The following is a 13623-nucleotide window of genomic DNA, read 5'->3' on the forward strand; positions in this document are numbered from 1 at the left end:
ATTTTATATAAGCATGCACTATTTTCAATCATGAAAATGGGTCCTACTTTGTAGAATTTTATTGCAAACCAAATAAAACTTTTCCACGGATTAATCTTCTAATTTTCACTCTATTTAATCTTTTGTCCCATTCAATATATACAAAAGTTATTGTTCTCTGTGTAGTTTTAATTCACAGGACCATTAATTCTGCTCAGAAAAATCTATCACTCTGATATCATTTAACCCCATTAAAAAATCATCTTCTAAATACATGTTTTAAATTAAAATAAACTGCATGTGATGTTTAATATTTTCAATATCAATAATATTTTCTCAATCTGTTCATACTGACAATAAATTGAACAATATCAGATGACACTGTGGTTAAGTTTCATTTGATTCTCAATTGGACATAGCTGTGACCATTGAATCTCATATTATATGATCTAATATTTTTAGAGAGAATTAGGTAGACATGTATGAAAAAAAAAAATTCATCCGAATTTAAACATAAAACTTACTTTCAGAACGTACAAGCCACACGATATGTCATCCTCTTGTTTAGAATGGAGGAGACTGCCTATATTCCATTGTGTGGTAGCAATGTCCACTAAACCTAGTTTAGACCTCTCTTTTAAAAAAAAACTGGAAAATATAAAAAATCAACATTCAAATTAATTACTTCTTTTCAACATCAACTTTCTTTATAATTTTAATTACAGTATGTACTAAAATAAATTGTATAAATTATCTTTCTTAAATTCTTTTTTTTGTAAATTCATTAGGGTGTAAAAGTGTTGACTGAAGTTCATTTGGTATGAAGCATATGGAAGCACTTCATTCTTAATATGTGTACACGGTCAACACTTTTAAAACCCTATGAATAATGATGAAATTACAAAAAGAAGTTTTCAATACTTATAACTACATTTTTTCGCAATGTTCATGAAAACCAGTGCTTAGCTTTTGCGCCAATTGGCATTTCATTTGCACCACAAACCATATTTCATTTGCTCCAATAAGAAAAAAGTAAAATCACAAAAATACTGAACTTAGAGGAAAATCAATTCGGAAAGTCCATAATCACATGGGAAAATCAATTAACAAAACGTATCAAAAACGAATGGACAAGAACTGTCATATTCCTGACTTGGTAAAGGCATTTTCAAATGTAGAAAATGGTGGATTAAACCTGGTTCTATAGCGCTAACCTTCTCATTTTAATGACAGTCTCATCAAATTCCGTTATATTTACATTGACACCTTTCCTTAACATCAATAATACAGGTAAATACAGGTAAATAGTTTTAAAAAATGATTTTTTTCCAAAAAAGACTTTTAATGTTAAAGACAGTTTCTGTTTGCATAATAAAACATACTAGTATTCATCAGAAATCAGTCAATGTATATTTGTTCCACCTAACAGAAGTTCCAATGGAAACTTTGTTATAAACAATGTCATGATATCTGTTCCTGTTGGAACAAATATTCTATACCATTTATTACGTTAGGAACATATATATAGAATAACCATACATTGTCTCGAAATATCAATGTTATTTGTACAAGGCTTAGAAACATGTAGAAAGCGAGGCTGTGCCAAGCATTTCTATCTGTTTCGAGCCGAGTACAAATAACAGATTGATATTTCGAGACAATGTATGATTATTCTTTATATACTGCAACTCTTATATAACTGTTAGGCAAGTGACATTTTCAGAAAAGACGCTTACTTAGTGACTTTAATGCACCCTACTAACACACAGCTGATTTTTTTTTATATGTTTTAGTATAATATCTGAACTTCCATTTTTGGTCAGTCGTAAAAAAATCGTATGATGCAATTTTTTTAAAATTGAATTAAAATCGAGAAATAATTCCAAATTGAAAAATGACCAACAGTATTGAAGTGTGAAAAAATAACATTTAGATTTATTTTCTGTTGTCACAATGCAAAAATTATGTACGTTTAACATGTCAATGTATAAAAAAATACTTTTCAAAAATAAAAGAAGTAATTTTTGCGAAAAAAAAAGAAGCTTTTTTTAACAATTTTGGAAGTTTTTTTAAAAATGGTGCCAATTTTCATATTTTTTTTTTCATTTCTTAGATATTTTCAGGTTGAAACCCAAATATATGATGTTCGTATTATTCAAAGTTCATTACTTGTTTAATACATATCGTTATCACTGTATTATTCTGGATTTTTTTACATTTTTACGCACTCCCCCTTTTCAATCAAATTTCCGAAATCGCTTTCTCTGTTAATTTCCCTCAAGTTAACGGACCTAAACGCTTTGAAAAGAGTATGAATAACCATGAAGGCATTTTTTTGGTACAATATCATGCACAGTATATAAAAAAAATTAAAAGGACCATAGAAGCTGATATGTCAACGTTTTTTCTTGGTAGAAAACCAATATCTTATTGTTCTTAGTCAATTTGCACTTACAAAAAGCAGAGATTATGAATAACTATTGAAAAATACTTCTTTCTCAATTGGATCAATGCACGTTTTGCAACTAAAAGTACACAAAAATGTGTCAAATCTGATATTTTCCCCATGAACTTGAACGTGAGATATGTCCACCTTTTAAATTTCCTACCGTTTTAACCATCGCATACGGTAGACCTACTGATGGTGCAAATTTGATCAATATGTTCTGATTATCAGGTTGTCTGCATGTTGATATCGTAAAATATCAGCTGCGAGACATAATATGAAGCTTTTTGTCGAGTAAGCACAGCCAACAAGATCAAAAAGCCTTTATATTATGCCAAGCAGCTGATATTTTACAATATTAATATGCCGATAACCTGATAATCGAATTATCGGGCTGTATTTGCGTCTTTTTGAAGCATTGTCTTAGTTTCACCAGCAACCGGAAGTTGACTTGATAAGTTCGGGTCAAACTTATCAACGTCGGTTCAAACATTATGACGTCGCTGATATGTCCGGGTCAAAGTTAAGGCCAGGTCAACGTATTTGACGTCACAAAGCCGTGATATGGAGTTTTATTAAGAAAAACTATATGAAAGCTAATTAGTTTGGAAATTTTTATAGCAATTCAAAATAATAACAGTTCCTTCAGAATGGAAATGACTATAATATACCTATACAAACTGATAAACAGATTTTGTCATAACATCATTAAAGTGGAGTTAAAGTCTTATAGGATTGTAAGTATGTTTTATTTTATCACCTTGCACTTTCACTACTTGACTGTGGTTTTCTACAGCAGTTATTTCAATTTCTGACCAGTTGAACAATTTGATTTTATAAAACAAATTGCAATTTGGTCAGAATTTTGAATAAGTTGCAATTGGTGGATAGCAACACTTACAGTCAAGTCACTGTAAGACATTAATACTTGCATTTTGAACTGCAAACCTTTTGACTGCACAAACGTGAGTGAAAATAAATGCAGTCCTAATAAAAAAACACGTTAAGAAATTAAAGTATACAATCCCAATTGTCAAAATAAAGGTCATCCTGGGACCTAACTTTAGTTAATGCACCGCATTCTAATTTTGCATCTGGGGTCAGTTTCACAACAAATCTTTCGACTAAAGCTGGTCGTAAGTCATGAATAGTTCAGTTTACTTATGATTAATCTTGTCTTAAGTTTTTTTGTGAAACCGACTTCTGTATCTGAAGTTTGGTAAACCTTAGTGTTGCAGCTATATATATATATATGTCGCGGAAAGGATTCCATTATGGTTGGATATCCATATCAAAAAAAAATTAACTGAAATATCCAACGGTTCAAAAGATATGGACCGGACACAAACCAGACAAAGACGAATAAACTATGTTTGAAAACTTGACGGCTCAAATGTCAATGATAATGTCAAAATGAACTGATTTAATTTATGAAGAACCACATGCCATCCCATAATACATCTCTGAACTAAGTGTGTTTAACATCAGTTCTATAGTTCAAGGCAATGCATTTTATATTTGAAATCATTGGTTTTTGGATGAACTGTATACATGTATGAGTTACCTGATGTAATTCGACACGGGCCACAAACAAGTGGGGACTGACGGACAGATAGACTTAAAATGTGGTTCATATATCCTCTTTAACTTTGCTTGTGGTTGTATTAAACATGTAAGATAGTAATTTCCGATCTTGACATGGTTTGTAGGCTGTTAACAAACAGGAGACTATTGTCACTGTTGATGTGACAAAGACATCTACTTTTTACTCTCTTTATTGCGTTGTTTTCTCTCCCTTTTACTCGTCCAACTTACAAATATCTCATCATATTTTTTTTTTCTTTCATTTTTTTATGAATGACCTTTGACCCCAATTTAAAAAAAAATGCACCATATTTCACTTTTACGACCGGGAAAAATGGAATCTTCACATTTTTTGCTTTCGAATGATATATAATATAGCTGTGTGTTAGATAGGTGCATTAAAAATATTTTTTAGGTCTGAATGTCACTCGGCAATGTTCAAAATGAAGTATTTAGGGTAAAAAACGTCATTCTTTAATTGTGAGGGGACAACATAAAATTGCCGCGAACCTGTATGTTTTATTGACGTCATAAATAGAACTGTACGGAAAAGCATTGTCAACGTCATAAACAAGGTGATATACGGTCAGTGACTGTATATCACATATAAATATACAGTCAATACAATTTGACTGCTCAAACAGCACAGCTGCAGTATATACTGTAATATTCATTCCTGTGGAAATAATATTCCAGAATATATTTTCCTTTTGGAACTAATATTATGAAACCATACAAGGTACATGTTTGTTGAAACTTCATTAAAACACAGTTCTGTTACTTTGAACATATTGAAAAGGGTGTTAATTTGTGACACAGTTCTAAGAATTATACAGTATAGTAAAGTTATAATTCTGTCCATCTCAGTTGTTATTCTGGCTTTAGAAGTTTAGAAGTTATCTCAACGATTTTTTATATGATGCATATATATGATAAGCTATTAACCGTATGTGTGACCACAAAACATACAGACTTATTTCCTCTGTCTCTGAACTGATAATGTCCATCTATACATCTCATACATGTGAACACTAATTGACTTATTAATTCTGAACCTCAGTTTTGTATTAGAAATGAGTACAGGAGAAATACTAAAGAAACAATTTTTATTCACAATACAACAATGAATGTTTAACTTTTCCGTTATGTTACCTGTATTGCCTGTGAAATGGCGCAAATGAAAGATTGGATTATTAAACTAGAGGGTCCAAGGACCCTGTGTCGCTCACCTGATATTTTTATTTACAATTGATGCATGATAAATGCAACTGTTGTACTGTCGTTTAGTTTCAGAGATATAATACTAAAAAGTGCGTTTGAAACCTATGTTTTATTTCAGCAGGCAGGGTCATCATACACAGTGGTCCCTTGATATCCTAGTGGTGATTTAAACCAAGTTTGTTTAAATTTGACAGTTGTTTCAGGGGAGAATTTTGTAAAATTTCTCTAACGAGAAATGAAAAGTAATGAGAAAGTTGTGAAGTCGTTTTGTTGTTGCGCAGCTGAGGTCGTTAAAAACTCTCTTTTGTTGTTGCAAATAGATCTTGACCTGATAAACAATTTTACCTCATGTCAGATTTGCTCTTAATGCTTTGGTTTTTGAGCGATAAGCCAAAAACTGCATTTTACCCCTATGTTCTATTTTTAGCCATGGGGCCATCTTGGTTGGTTGGCCAGGTCACCGGACACAATTTTAAACTAGATACCCGAATGATGATTGTGGCCAAGTTTGGTTTAATTTGGCCCATTAGTTGCAGAGGAGAAGATTTTTGTAAAATATAACTAAGATTTACGAAAAATGGTTAAAAATTGACTATAAAGGGCAATAACTCCTAAAGGGGTCAACTAACCGTTTTGGTCTTATTGACTTATTTGTAGATCTTACTTTGCTGAACATTTTTGCTGTTTACAGTTTATCTCTATCTATCATAATATTCAAGATTATAACCATAAACAGCAAAATTTCCTTAAAATTACCAATTCAGGGGCAGCAACCTATCAACGGGTTGTCCGATTCATCTCAAAATATCAGGGCAGATAGATCTTGACCTGATAAACAATTTTAACATGTCAGATTTGCTCTAAATGCTTTGGTTTTTGAGTGATAAGCCAAAAACTGCTTTTTAACCCCATGTTCTATTTTTAGCCATGGTGGCCATCTTGGTTGGTTGGCCAGGTCACCGGACATAATTTTAAACTAGATACCCGAATGATGATTGTGGCCAAGTTTGGTTTAATTTGGCCCATTAGTTGCAGAGGAGAAGATTTTTGTAAAAGATAACTAAGATTTACGAAAAATGGTTAAAAATTGACTATAAAGGGCAATAACTCCTAAAGGGGTCAACAGACCATTTAGGTCTTGTTGACTTATTTGTAGATCTTACTTTGCTGAACATTTTTGCTGATAACAGTTTATCTCTATCTATAATTATATTCAAGATAATAACCAAAATCGGACAACCTATCAACGGGTTGTCCGATTCATCTCAAAATTTCAGGGCAGATAGATCTTTACCTGATAAACCATTTAACCTCTGTCAGATTTGCTCTAAATGCTTTGGTTTTTGAGTTATAAGCCAAAAACTGCATTTTACCCCTATGTTCTATTTTTAGCCATGGCGGCCATCTTGGTTGGTTGGGGGGGTCACCGGACACAATTTTTTAAACTAGATACCCTAATAATGATTTTGGCCATGTTCGGTTAAATTTGGCCCAGCAGTTTCAGAGGATAAGATTTTTGTAAAAGTTAACGACGATGGAAGCAGGACGACGCCGGACGCCAAGTGATGAGAAAAGCTCACTTGGCCCTTCGGGCCAGGTGAGCTAAAAATTGGGGCAACTACTATCAAGTTTTTCTTTTACATACCTGTGAACTTTATTGTAAAAACATGTATCATTATGTATGTTTAAATTCATGCAATTCATTTTGCAATGAAGAATGACGCGAGCTTGCTGTTAGCCAATCAAAATAATTTATAATAATGATACATACATCTAATGTAAATAAATGTTATCTAAAAGTATGAATCAATAAAAAAAACATTTGATACGATAATTGATTACCGGGAGTCTTCAAAGTTGTTAATGCAGCAATGTTTCATAATATTTGTTAGTTTCAAGGGGGCAAAAATGAAAAGTGTATCAACTATAGTGATTTAACAAAATGCTTCCACAACTATGTATAAAGTAGAACCAAAAAAACGAATTTCAAAAGTTCAAAGAAAACGAATATAAGATTTCAATAATTAATATGATAGAATCTTTTGAGATGGTCTTAAAATTAGCAGTTTAGTTAACTTTTAAACTATGTTGTTCAAAAGGTGAAAAATTTTCATTATTGGGCTACCAGAATCAAATATAATATATCAGAGATCAATTTAAATTACAAATGTCACCATGCTTGTTAACTGAAAAACATTAATCCCCTAAAATTTTAAATCATTACTGCCTCATAGTTTTACAAAAGATGTAATTTTTTTCCTCATTCTTCACATGTACTATTCTAAAATTTTAACTTACAACCAATTCTGAAGAAGTTTTTGTTCTGAGAGAAACAGCTCACCCATTGGATTGAAATACAAGATAATTTGTTGTTGTAGTAGAATAACCTAAAATTAAATCAGACAGAGTTAAGACACAAATAATCATAAAAAAAAAATTATCATCCTTATACAACAAATTGTTTTCAAATCCTCCATTTTGTTTGTAACAAGTATTTTTCTCACAACATTCTTTGAAAAAACATTGTATTTGACGCCATATTTAAGCAGAAGGCCTAGGTCCAAGGACACAGTTATCGTCCTTTGGTTTTCGTTGTCTATGAATATAGTCCCTAGTGTAAACAGTGTATAACTTGCATGTTTTATTTAATACACTTTCCATAAATCAAATTCTTCCATTTCTTAAAACCATTAACAATCAAAAACTGAATTTTCAGATTGGAACAATTACCAACTTTATCTGTTACTTGTCATGATTAAACAATATATACCAAATATCAAATAAATATCATCAAGCATGAAAAAAAAGTGTGGAAAACTGAATATATCTTATTAAGAAAAAATCGCAAAATATTGGCAGCATTTACAGTTTAACATCTTATCTGTCACCGGTCCCAATTTCTGTGTTTTTAGCGCTCACAAGGGAAATCTTTTATAGCTGGCTATATGGTATGTATTTTTTTCACAATGTAAGGTGACCAATTTGTTATTTGAAGTCTGGTGGATAGTTGTCTCATTGAATTCATACCAGATCTCCTTTTATATATTATGTACATACCATAAGTGTCCAGTGGTTTTCATTCTCATGAACAGCACCAATTATTGTATCAAACTCCTTGAAGTCATACTGTAAGATGCAAAAAACAAGAATTTACAGAAAACCAGAACAATAACTGTCCATTATTTACTCATCAAAAGGCTTAGAGACTGTAACTTGAAAAGGTGTGTCTACTATTTTTGTTAAAAGTAAATGCTTGTATGGTTATATGTATGTGAAGGCCTTAAGGAAAAATAGTTTGTTGAAAAAATAACTGTGTTTACCTCATTAAAAAGTAATATCAATAAAATACTAAACTCAGAGGAAAATAAAAGTCCATTATCACATGACAAAATCGAATGACAAAACGCATCAAAAACAAATGGACAACTGTCATATTCCTGACTTGGAACAGGCATTTTAAAATGTAGAAAATGGGGGATTGAACCTGGTTTTATAGTGCTAAACCTCTCACTTGTACAAAAGTCTCTTCAAATTCCATTATATACTAAACTGCAAAAGAAATGACACAGTAGTTTGAGGCAAACATAATGGAAGAATTAATGCATTTTTCATTGAATGGGCGTATAAATACCCTTGTTATTTAACAAACCCGCATTATTTTAGTTCATTAATAGTTTTCCACCATCATATCCAAGATTTATTTAATTCAGGTCTGCCATTAGTGTTGAATACGTGGACGTTCATTTGTACTGTTTGTTGAATTGTGGTGTTCATGTAGACGTTGGATGGTGCCTACATTGCAGTTAAATGCATATGCAACTACTTGAGGTCGCTGTCCAGCATTCAAACGTCCTATTAGCTGTTCTCTTTATGGTGGGTTAAGTCATGGCATCAGTACTGCATCAAACAGATAATGATGACACGAAAACTTAGCACCTCCAAAATACCCTTATAGAGGCATGGACAACCTGCATCTCATAATCATGAAATGTGACTGTGAAACGTGTACAAGGACCTAAAGAGACAACTATTAGAACAACCAAATTAATGAACACAGCCAGCCATAAAGGAAATTTCAACATAATCTTAGCGTCAATTGAAGAGAATTTACCTAAACAAAAAAATAAATAGATATTTTTTTCAATACATATGAAATTGGTTTTTCTTTTAATTATTTTTAAATATGTATTTGAAAATTTAGGCTTTCGACAAATACAACGTTTCTTTTGCGGTTTAGTATATTTACAATGATAAATTTATCATAATTATCATTATTAACCTTTTATGCCACAATTTACAAAAATTATGTCATCTGATACAATATTTTAGATTTTTCAGCAACCAGGGGTGTATCAGGCCTTTGAAAACATACTACTTTTGGAAATTTTCAAAAGTATATATAGTAATTAAATAAACCATATGATCATGCTTTAAAAAAAAATACCTGATGTAATAACGAATGAATTTGTGGCTGATCATTAAATACAGCTGTCATTAGCACACTGTTGATATGGCAGACCTTGGGCAAATGTTCAGACAACATATACAAGTAGGCATTCATCACCTAAAACAAAAAATAACAAGTGAAACTGCGAGCTACTGCTCACTGATGATACCCCCGCCGCAAGTGGATAATATTAAAAGTGTAAAAATATGCAAGTGTTCGGTAAACAGGAAGTTGTCGACTGATGAATCTGAAAACGCATCAAACGGTATAGCTGAATTATAAAAATCCTGAAACCAAATTTCAGAAATCCTTGTATTGTAGTTCCTGAGAAAAATGTGACAAAAATTTTTAACTTGGTTATCATGTGTAAAATCATACAAGTGTTCGGTAAACAGGAAGTAGTCGAGTGATGAATCTGAAAACGCATCACACGGTATAGCTGACTTATATAAATCCTGAAACCAAATTTCAGAAATCCTTGTATTGTAGTTCCTGAGAAAAATGTGACGAAAATTTTCAACTTGGCTATCATGTGTAAAATCATACAAGTGTTCGGTAAACAGGAAGTTGTCGAGTGATGAATCTGAAAACGCATCACACGGTATAGCTGACTTATATAAATCCTGAAACCAAATTTCAGAAATCCTTGTATTGTAGTTCCTGAGAAAAATGTGACGAAAATTTTCAACTTGGCTATCATGTGTAAAATCATACAAGTGTTCGGTAAACAGGAAGTTGTCAAGTGATGAATCTGAAAACGCATCACACGGTATGGCTGACATATATAAATATTGATACCAAATTACAGAAAGGGTGGATGTGTAGTTCCTGAGAAAAATGTGACGAAAGTTTCATGGGATGGACTGACTGACGGACTGATGGACTGATGGACGGACTGACATACGGACTGACGGACTGACAGACAGAGGTAAAACAGTATACCCCCCTTTTTTAAAGCGGGGGTATAAAAAGTTATAAATAGATAAACAAGCATGGTGTAGAAATCTAATTACTTGCAGGAATTATGCAAAAAAGGTGCATGTTCAATTTTCGTCTCACAACACACAACAGTGGCACGATGCTCAAAATATCGAGCGACTGTTGTACCATGATTGCAGATGACCTGCGATTAGACAAAATTTTATGTTGTGGCTCTGCATAGATGTATTTTGGGTTCGTTGTGATCAGGGCTTAAAGGGCCAATTAACCGTTTTGGTAATGCCGACTTATTATTAGGAATTACTTTGCTGTTCATTAGTGCTGTTAACAGTTTATCTTTATCTATAATAATACTCAAGATAATAACCAACAGCTGCAAAATTTTCTTAAAATGACCAATTCAGGGGCAGGAACGCAACAACAGGTTGCCTGAATGAGCTGAATATTTCATGGTAGATAGATCTGGACATAAAAACAATTTTATCTTGTAAGATTTGCTCTTACTGCAAGATATAAGCCAAAAACTGCATTTTACCATGTCCTTTTTTTAGCCATGTTGGCCATCTTGGTTCGCAGGCGAGGTTATCGGACACAATTTTAAGACAAGATACCCTTTTTGATAATTGTGGACAAGTTTGGTTAAATTTGCCTCAGTAGTTTCAGGGGAGAAGATTTTTGTAAAAGATTACAAATATTAATTGAAAATTGTTAAAAATGGACTATAAAGGGCAATATCTCCTTAAGGGGTCAACTGACCATTTTGGTCATGTTGACTTATTTGTAGATCTTACTTTGCTGAACATTATTGCTGTTTACAGTTTATCTCTATCTATAATAATATTCAAGAGAATAACCAAAAACGGCAAAATATCCTTAAAATTACCAATTCAGGGGTAGCAACCTAACAACAGGTTGTCTGATTCATCTGTAAATTTCAGGGAAGATAAATCTTCACCTGATAAACACATTTACCTCATGTCAGATTTGCTCTGGTTTGGTTTCAGATATAAGCCAAAATCTACATTTTACCCTGGGCATTGTTCTATTTTTAGCTGTGATGCCAGTAGTTTTAGAAGAGAAGATTTTTGTAAAAATTGATGACGATGGAAGAAGATGGATGACAGATGCCAAATAATGAGAAAATTTGCCTGGCCCTATGAGCCAGGTGAGCTAAAATAGGCAAAATTTCCTTAAAACTACCAATTTATGGGCTGCAACCCAACAACAGGTTCTCCAATTCATCTGAAAATTTCAGGGCAGATAGATACCCTAATAATGATTGTGGCTTAGTTTTGTCAAATTTAGCACAGTAGTTTTAGAGTTGAAGATTTTTGTAAAAGTTAGTAGATGATGGATGCAGGACGCCTGACCATGGATGCAAGTACAGAGTATTATCTAATTTTAAAAACTGTTTTGCCTCAGATTTGCTTACCTCATCTGAAAGCCAATGTTGGATGGTATTCAGAGCATCCATTGAGATAGAATATGGTCCTACTTTAGATATAGTGTTTGCATCTCTTGATTTAGATCTCCAAATCTCTGACAGAACTGAATAATTAAAAGATATAACATATAGTTAAAAAGATGAAATTAATCCTTCACAATAATGTCAAAAATTGAAATTCAGATGGAAAACAATAATCATCAACCAATATAAGAAAAACAGAAACTTTTGTCGATTTAAAAAAAAAAAAACTACAGGAGGTTGACTTTCCCTTCTCCTGCAGTGTGATTATCTTGGTAATCTACAGAAGTTCTACAAACGTAATTGGACTTTTAAGAAATCCAAATTCCTTAAAATGATCCTATATGTTGGCATTTTGAAATAAAACAAGAATGTGTCCATAGTACACGGATGCCCCACTCGCACTATCATTTTCTATGTTAAGTGGACCGTGAAATTGGGGTCAAAACTTTAATTTGGAATTATAATTAGAAAGATCATATCATGGGGAACATGTGTACTAAGTTTCAAGTTGATTGGACTTCAACTTCTTCAAAAACTACCTTGACCAAAAACTTCGACCAAAAACTTTAACCGTACGGACGAACGAACGGAGGCACAGACCAGAAAACATAATGCCCCTCTACTATCGTAGGTGGGGCATAAAAACCTCACATGTTAACTGTTTGAAATCATGGTTCAACAAGTGAAAGTGTGAGCTACTGCTTATTGATGATACCACTGACAAATATTTCATTAAACAAGAAGTTGTTGAGTGATGGGTAAGAAAATGCATCACACAGTGAGGCTGACTTATATAAACACATTATTTTTCAAGTAGTATCTGAACCATGAAACTGAGGTCAAAGACAATGGACATGACAGATGAAAAATTTTGTAACATGAGGCATCTATATACAAAGTATAAGGATCAAAGCCTTCCACCTTCTAAAATACACAGCTTAAAGGAAGTTAGCTAATGTTGCAGATAGATCTTGTTTTGATGAACATTTCTACCCCATGCAGATTTGCTATATATACCGTAAGTTCAGAGCTATAAGCCAAAAACTGCATTTAACCCTATGTTCTATTTTAGCCATGGCTGTCATCTTTGTTGATGGGCATGATTTGATACATATTTTAGAACTTAATATACTAAGGATGATTTAGGCCAAGTTTGGTTCAGCTTCTTAACATGAGGTATCTATATACAAAGTATGAAGTCAAAAGTCAAAGTCTTGTACTTTTCTGAAATATTAAGCTTTAACGAATTTAGCTAAGGCTACTGCCTCTTCCGGATCACTATCTCTATGTCAAGCTTTCTGCCACAAAAGTCACAGGCTTGACAAAAATGATATTTAAATAGTCAAGTGTTATGGACTACTCATGATCATATGTCTATCAAATATACTGTTAATCGTACACAGTATTTTGCATTTATATGCAACTACAGTATACATATTTTATGCAACTAAAACTTATTCTAGAACTGTATTAAAAACCTTCATCAGATCAAAAGCTTGTTATTTGGATAATAAAACAATTAATAGTGCATCATTTGTT

Source organism: Mytilus trossulus, unplaced genomic scaffold (genome assembly GCF_036588685.1).
Source record: "Mytilus trossulus isolate FHL-02 unplaced genomic scaffold, PNRI_Mtr1.1.1.hap1 h1tg000024l__unscaffolded, whole genome shotgun sequence".
Classification (NCBI taxonomy): domain Eukaryota; kingdom Metazoa; phylum Mollusca; class Bivalvia; order Mytilida; family Mytilidae; genus Mytilus; species Mytilus trossulus.